Here is a 9,101-nt window from a genome sequence, read left to right as displayed (position 1 = left end):
AGCCGGCGTCCGTTGGGGACGTTGGGTAGAAGTGATGCAAAAGATCCCTAATAATAATATCTTGGGTTTAACGTCCAAAAATCACGATATGATTATGAGAGACGCCGTAGTGGAGGGCTTCGGAAATCTCGACCACCTGGGGTTCTTTAACGTGCGCCTAAATGAAAGCACACGGGCCTCAAGCATTTTTCCCCTCCATCGAAAATGTAGCCGCCGCGGCCGGGATTCGATTCCGCGACCTTCGGGTCAGCAGTCCAGCACCATAACCACTAGACCACCGTGGCGCGGCCACATTACCATACATAATGTATTGTGTTAGGAGAGTAAAATAACAACCAAACGTCAGACAACGCGAATTCTGTAAGCAGGCGTCACACAATGCGAATTGTGCAACGAGTGGGTTGTAGAATGCTCCCAACCCATTACAAAAGGCTCTGCCATAATTCTTCATCGTCATCAGCCACATCGTCAACAAAGTGCACATAATGCCTTACAGGTGCTTAGCAGGTACCACGGTTCTCTGCAGAATGATGGAAAATTGCGTAGTGGCTGCTTCCCTACCTCACAAATATTATGGTGATTTATATCCTAGTGGGTACCTCGCACGTCCACTTCTATTTGGTTGCCAAGGAAGCCCATAAGACACCCATGATCGATTTCCTTAGGGTTTCAATTAACAGTAAGTTATGTTTTGGTAGTTGGTGCATCGTTACTTGAAATACGTGGCGCAAGGTTGTAACTGAGAAGAAACAAGGAGACACGGAAAGAGCGTTCTTTCTGTCTCTTCTTGTTTCTTCTCAGTTGCAACCTTGCGCCATGTATTTCAAGTCTCAATTAGGTTAATTCTCTCTGTCTCTCTTTCTGACGTTAACGTATGTTATAAAGCGTGGTGGGAGAGGTAAATAACGACCGGGCGTCACACAATGCAGATTACGTAACTAGTGGGTCGTTTAAAGCTTCCAACCCATTACAAAGAGCTCAGCCATAATTCTTCATCGTCATCAACCGTCGCATCAACAAAGTGTACATAATGCCTTACAGATGCTACCTCGCTTCTTCACAGAAGGACGAATACTTGTGGTGGGTGCTTCCCAACGTCAGAAAAATTATGATTTGCGGCATAGTGGGTACGTTGCTAGTGTACTTGTATTAGTAGCCACAAGAGAGTTTATAAACGGGCTCTAGAAATTCCGCTCCTCCAGCTTTCGCTGTGACTGTGCTAAGCTTTCCGCGCAGGCCTGGCGTTTTTTTAGCGTAGTCTTTATTAAATGCTCTGAAGTGCCCTGCACTACCTCAAAATACGCGAAGGGAATGAACGTCATGGGGCTTCGCAAGACACCTGATTCGCTGCACACTTTTTCCTTGGTAATTTTGTCTTGCCGTCAAAGCGCCTGCCGAGAAATACTACGGTTCGGCAAAAGAACTCACTCTTTGCATTAATTTTTAGTTGTGCGTCACTGAGCGCTTGCAACACTGCCGACAGGTGGATCGCATATTCGTCTCTGGTCCTTGAATGAACTAAGATGTCGTCGACGTACACATGACAAAACTTCCGAATAAAATCTTTAAGTCGACAGTTCATAATTTTCTGGAAAAATGCACCTGAATTCTTCCACCCAAATGGGAGCCGGTTGTATTCGTACACATGAAATGGTGTAACGAACGCCGTAAACTTCTTTGTGTCTTCCCTCAGAGGTACCTGCCATTATCCTTTACACAAGTGTATTCGGGAGAACCATTCGCACCCGCCGCTCTCATTAATTATCTCATCGATTCTTGGCATTGGCAAAGGAAACAGGTCTGTCTGCCGGTTGATGAGTCTGTAATCTGTGCATAATACTGTGGGTACTGGGCTTGCTGCGTCCCGTCCGTAGTTAAAGCAAGGACGACGGAGGCTTCAACTCGCAACAAACAACAATAATTTATTTAACTCTACGCTGCATACGGCAGGGTCGGTCAAGGGACACGAGACGACGAGGCGGCGAACATGATCGGCGGCAGCAGCAATCGGCCAGCGCGGGTGGCAGCATCCGTCCTTCCTGACAGCCAAGGCACCTATCCCTAGGCAGCGCGCAGACTGCCCCTTTTAAGCCGCGCAGCAGGGCCACGCGCACCGCCTCTGCGCAGCACGTGGCGCTATCTCGCGATAGCCGGTGGGCGTGGTTCCCACAATACATACACATGTCTGTGTATACGCATGTCTGTGTTACATAGCCTGTAATCTGTAATCTGTGACGCAAACGAAGGCGTGGATGGTCGAATGATGCCCGCGTATAGCATACCTCGAAGCTTCTGTCTTAGCCAAGCCTTCTTCTCGTGACTTAAGGCATGTGGCTTCTTTCTTACGACGTTTTTTTCGCGTAGTTCGAAGGGCACTTCGATTGCTGTGGTAGCTGTGGGATATGTGCGAACAGAAATGAGTTCCGCGTACTTCGACGTGACTTCGTCGGCGCACTTTACAATTTTAGGATGTGTTCTTATATGGGAGCAACTTGCGACATTGTCAGTTTTAGGGGCGAAGCTCCTTAAGGCGGCACCCGTTCGTCCCTCGTAGTCGTAGTCGTAGTGCGTAACCAGTCTTACGCTTTGACCTCCAAGGTGGTGCCAGTGGGAGATTTTTCCTGTGCGTTGTTGAACAATAAAAAATTCGCAGCGTGCGCGTTAACTAAAAGCCGAATTCTTCTGTCTCTCATTCCCCATTAGCAGCCATTGGCATGTTCCAGTAGGAAACGTTAGTAGAAGTAGAAGTGTAAGTGTTAGCTAAAAGCCGATTTCTTCTGTCTCTCATTCTCATTAGCAGCCATTGTTTACCTCCAAGGTAGTGCCTGGTGAGATTTCTCCTGTGCGTGATTAAACAATAAAAATTTTGTTCAAAACGCCGTTGATTGATGAAATAAACCAACGAAAGACGCTAGATGTTTTGTAAAAGCAAAACGAAAGAACGCCAGATGTTTCTAAAGCAAAACGAAAAGACGCCAGCTGCTTAACGAAAGACGCCAGATGTTTTCTAAAGCAATGGTTTTCTAAACAATGAAAATTCACACCTACATGTAAAATTAAAGTGAGCTGCAAATCGTCATAACTCATCGAACCTTTAGTATAAACGCGCCCGATCTCACGTCGGTGATGATGTACTGGGCAGAATTCACGGAAGATTCAAGGTTTACCGATGAACCTCCGCCGCTTCGCCCACTCATCATCATTCACTCCGTGGATATGCTGTGATTTTTTATGACATCGTTCCACAGTGTGTTTATTTTCAGAAGTGTCATGTCGGGTTGGGACAGAAGTAAATCAAAATTAACACACCACATTACGAGGCTTTTCACCCGTACTTGCCGGCCTCTGAAGCGAACTTCTGCCTCGGTCTATTTCGTGAACTCCCTGCAAGTTCCGTCGTAGCTACACACCCTGATTGGTTTTCGTAGACAGATGTCATCTTTAGGTACCATCTCCTCGTTATTCAGGCTCACTGAGCCACCTGTGTCGATCAGCACTGAAATGTTGCAACCATTCACAACCTTCGCAGCGAAGAGAATATGCTTACAATAAAAACGGTCTCTCGCTCCAATAAATGATCCTGCACACAATTATGCAACGATTCTCTAAGTGATGTGTCAATCTCATAGAATTGATGTGCCGGCTCATCTGGCACACAATTCTAGTACGGGAAGACACCTTTTCTAGAGGATCCTGCTTCGTTTGGTTGCGGTGGGGGATCTTTCGGCCCGATTGCATCTGTAGAGTCAGAACTAATGTACTTCAAGCCATGAAGCAGCTCCTCAGACGTTGCAGATGCCTTGAGTTCCATTTGCATTCGACTTCGTTTCTTCATTCCCTGTATTATAAGTGGCACGATGCATGATTCTGGAAGGTTCGGATCAGCGTTATACAGCAATTGTTTTTTTAGGAAGAAATAGTCGACTAGGTTCTCACTGTTTTGTTCATACTTGATGGCTTTGTCCCATAAATATACTCCACTTTTTTTCTGAAGGCACTGACACAGCTACCCTTCCATGACTGCCATGAATCTTCTTTGTGTTGGGCAAAACGAAAGTCAAACCATTGTTTGGCATGTCCAGAAAGGCATGCTCGCATAGTTCGTATTTTGTCGCAGTCCGTGTACCAATGATTCCGCTCACATATACACTCAAATGCGTTCAACCAATAATCTACACCGAAAGTGCCGTCAAAGATGTCCGGGTTTACTGTTATGTGACGAGTCCTGTCTGATGCCATAACCGTCAAGAGTGCTTGCTGGTGCTGTAGTTGCTGCTTTTGCAACCAAGTGAACTGAGAAAGAACGTTCCACCAGCTTGACGTATCTGTAATTGCATCACAATGGCTCGGCAGTTGCTCCTTAATGGTGTTTTGCTTTTCGCAGGCTTCGAACTCCGAAAAAGGTACATTTACCTTCACAGTACCTCTGGCGATGACGTCGCTGATGGGCTCTTTGACAAACGTGCCGATGGATTCGATTCGGCCAGGTGTTGGTATCTCTTCTGGCGCCGCAACGAAGTTCTCGCCGTCTAGCTCGTAGCCTGCAATCCGTGGCTCGCCGTCCCGCTGTGTGAGGTTGGTGGTCACCCACATCTTCCGTATCCTGTCAAAGGCTGCGCCAAATATAAAGTTCCAACGAAAGCAGTTTGCCTTGAGCCATTTGATTTACACTCCTCCTGGCCTCTTTTACCTCTTCTTCTAGCCTCTTTTTTTCCGCCATATCCAACCAATTGTTTTGGATCACTACACTGATGGTGCGCCAATTTCCCGCATACAGTGCTTTCAGGGTATAATTTAACACCCCGGTATAACAATACCGGGGTGTTAGAAACACTGTCAGGTAGTTCACCTGCATTCAGCCGTACCACCCCTTGCCATGTAACATGTGGAGAAACAATAAAATAAAATGAATAGAGATCCCCGATCTCACTTCACTTTCGCACACCTTACTGCTGTGTATACATACACCGTGTATATACATAGCCTGTATACACCGTGTATACATAGATGGCTATGTATACACGGTTTTGCCTGCGTCACGCAGGCAAAACAATGTATAAGAAAGGGAAAATAGACAACCACCCGGTTGTACCACGAATCCACAAGGAAATCCATACGGATTTCTCAGAAATAAAGCCTCTTAGTTGCCGAAAAATTCGTCCTGGTCCGGGGAATTTTTCGGCAACTAAGAGGCTTTATTTCTGAGAAATCCGTATGGAGTTCCTTGTGGCTTCGTGCTACCAACGGGTGGTTGCCTATTTTTTCTTTCTTAACCCTTCCGTCACCTTGCGGGATTCCGCAGAACTGATTTGCAAAACAATGTATAGTATAGCTTTGTCATATGTATACATTGTATACAAAATGTGTAAAACCACGCGTACACAATTTGTGCCTATGCTATGCTTTGCCTTCCCCCTCACTCCTTTTCCGCATCACGCTCACTTTCCTTTCCTGCCTTCTTTGTATACATGACTTTACTATAGATTACTGTACTGTACATGATTTTCCCTGCATGACGCCATACATGCCTATGCTCTAGAATACCACCTCCCTTTTTCTGACCTTCACATTGCTTTCTCGCACCGTTATGGTACCATGCTGTACGCGGCTATGCTATATTTTACCCTCACCGGTTCTCCTTCCTATCCTCTTCTCCCAGAAATCAGTACTTGCTCTCGCTCCGCTTTCCCACCCCGTTGCTATACATAGCTATGGTATACAATAAAAGATCGGTAAATCGACACCCATTATTTCAGTCAATTTGGTCGCATTGCGGTACCATTTTGTCGCAACCTGGTTAATTTGGACGATCCTCAGTGCGAGGCATGCACGAAGCACCGAAAATGTACAGCTGAAAACAGGGAAAGTGGCGTTGCGGAACAACTGAAACGACCGTGGGCCAACATCTTCGTCCTTCAAAGTAAGAATGGCATGTGCAAACTGAGAAACGGGGTCACAGTGAGGCGAGCACGGCCGTGCGTTTTGAACTATGAAATAACTCGCCCAGTTACGTGTTTCATTGAGCCACATTTCTGCAACAACGGGTCATTTGTTCAATCATTCTTCTACTCGTATGTCGTCAACCCAAGAATTTCAAGTTTTCGACGAAAAATTGATGTAGGGGTCCATTGTGCCTGATACTTATATGAAGAATCAACTGTAACAGTATATTTCAATACAATATGAGCCACCCTAGAAGTCACCTGCTGTATTGCCCTCTCAGCACCGGCGGGCGCCATTTTGCCATGGCGTGAGTGACGCCATGTGCTACATGTAGTAGAGCCGTCATCGTCTACCAAAGTTTAAGCCGCTGCAAATCGTTCAATTTCAGTATCAAGCTAACGAAAGCTGATGGCCGGATCGCAAGCGCAGCTGACCACGAAAGAAACTCATTCGCCGGAATTAGCTTCCCAAGCAACGTCGAGCGGCGCCACAGCTCTTATCGCAATTAGGGGCATCCACGGCTCCAACACAGCCGTCTCCACTTCCGCACACGCGCAAAGCTCTCGGATTGCTTGTGTGGTGCGTCACAATGCAACTGTTGCTGACTACCAGTGCTCTGGGTCTAATGAGGAACGCGTGCGCGCCTGTGTCCCTGCCGCCGCCGCTGGCAAATCCGACAACAAACCCCCTCGTGGGCAGCGTCTGCCTCCAGTAACACAAAGCTCAGCTGCGCGAACGTCGCGCCCGAACTTGGTAATAATAGTAATACCCGGGGTTTAACATCCCAAAACCACAATATGATTATAAGAGACGCCGTATTGCAGGACTGCGAAAATATCGACAACGTCGGGTTATTTAACGTGCTCCTATATCAAGATACACCGGCCTTAAACATTTTCGCCTCCATCGAAAATGCAGCCGCCGCGGCCGGGATTCCACCCCCCACCCTTGGGGCCAGCAGTCGAGCTCTGTAACCACTAGACTACCGGGGAGGGGCGCCCAAACTTCAGCTTGGGGTTCCTATTAGGATGGTCGAAATGCAAGCAACTTGTTACGTCACGGCTCGCGAGTGCGTCAGGGTTGCCGGATTCTGAGGCCGCTGGCGTCGTTATAAAGAAAATTCAATTATGAATTACGTGCTCGACCAAATGCGTTAAAACTTCTCGAGCTTGTTTCTTAACGCCCAAGGATTAACACAAATACCACAGATTATGAACGAAAATGCATTGCCCTGGCCCCTTTAGGGAAAGCAGTCGTTTCCTCTCGTCCGTGTTAGTCTTGCTGCGTTGCGCTTTGTCATTTTGCGCATACTATTTACTTTGAAGCATCAACAAACTCCCTCATCTTCGAGCCTTATTTAATAGGTACCTTCATACTGACCGTGTCAGAAAACGCATACATGTTGGAAGGTATTGCAGACGAACGGCCTAATTCGTGGTCAGCATGCTGGAATAAAATCCGCTTGCGACTTTGTGATGGACGAACCGTCAGTTCCGAGTAATTTTTACGGCTAAAAGGTTATTGGTACATGATTTGCCCTCCTGATTCTCACATCGCTCGGCCTCAGCCTCACTTCCCTTTCAATGCCCGTTCGTATACATGGTTATGCTATAAATGGCTACGTTATATCTGGTTTTGACTGCGTGACGCCAAGGAACAAGCAACCACGATGACAGCATACGACAGCCCAGCCCCAGAAAGTGCTCTGCACTTAAAACAAACCAACAGGACAAAATAGCGGCGATCATCACTGGAATTGCTAAATATCAAGAACAAAAATTTATATTGCAGGGACGACATTGCAGTTTTCCCAGTTATGTTTTCCTGCTTCTGATGTATCGAGAATGCTGTTTGCATGCCGCATCAATCGGCATTAAATGGATCATTACCTGCTATCGCGGTGAGCAAATGTTTTGGGTTCCATGCGGGACGGTTGATGGTTCTGCAGTTTTGCTTTATTGTCGACTTCCGCCCTGACAAAGTCTTCGCATCACGCTAAGCAAGTCCCACTAAGCAATATAGCACTGTTGTGTCGAAGATGATTGTGCTCAATGCCAACATGAGAAAAAGATGTCACATCGGCAATTCTAGGCCACCTTTGCACGGCGCGCGTTATCTGTCCTTTCACTGCTGCTAATTTTACGTGACATAACGGGAAGTGCTATGTGATTGCAGAGCTTGAACAGTTGTCGAACAAGGGGGCATGAATTCTAGCCATGACCGTGTGTGCCACAATATGATGGGCCGAATCAAAAACAATGACAAGAGTGGCACTTCGTGCAGATGCAATTCAATCGTCACGAGATGGTGCCACACAGGACATGTTTTCAGGACTCTTCTTCTCTTGCAACTGGAATAAAAGTTGTCCCTAGTAAAGTTTAGTGAGCTCAATCAGCCAATAAAGAGTAATTGAACTTGATCCGTTCTATTAAAATAACCATTTCTTCGCAATAGACGAAACTATTTCTGAAAAAATTCAGGCTTACCCTTAACGGAAACTTCAATGACTGTATCGGAAGTCTTCAGCGTTAAAGCAAACCAAACTTCTCTAGAAAGAAAACAATCATCCAGAACTTTTAAACTCAGCAGAACATTTCGAACGAATGTACAACACGACATGAAGAAATATATAGTGTTTCGAAACACTCCTGTATTGGCGGCAGAGCCAGCACGTGGCATGTGAAAGAAATGTAGAATCAACGCATTACTCAGTACTAGAATAGATGAATTTGGGTGGAGTATCTGGCGCGCATCCGGTGCGGTCACGCCAACTCACTACCAAAAATGTCGCTCGACGGACGTGCGACCTCTATGAGTCCGCAAACTATTGTGCATGGTGACGCTCTCTTACGTTCCATGAAATTACAGCACATTACAAGGGGGAACTTTCACGTTTTCCGCCTCGCCATCCCAAATTGTGTAGAGCCCAGTCTTGTACGCTCAGGATGGTTGATACGGGTTCGTACCCATCGAGAGTTTTCCTGAGCAGGCTCCACGCAGAGGTAGATCCTCATTGGTCGGATTGCGGGGAAGGATTGTCTAGTTGAGCTTATATGCTCTGGTATTCCCTTGTGTTAGAGGACTTCAGCGACAGTGAGGACTGGGAGAGGGCCATCACAAGCTCAAAACAGGAAGACCAGTTCAAGGGTGTCCAGATG

This window comes from Rhipicephalus sanguineus, chromosome 7 (genome assembly GCF_013339695.2).
Source record: "Rhipicephalus sanguineus isolate Rsan-2018 chromosome 7, BIME_Rsan_1.4, whole genome shotgun sequence".
In the NCBI taxonomy this organism is placed as follows: domain Eukaryota; kingdom Metazoa; phylum Arthropoda; class Arachnida; order Ixodida; family Ixodidae; genus Rhipicephalus; species Rhipicephalus sanguineus.
The sequence above is the reverse complement of the archived record's forward strand: the minus strand, read 5'-3'. Positions refer to the sequence as shown.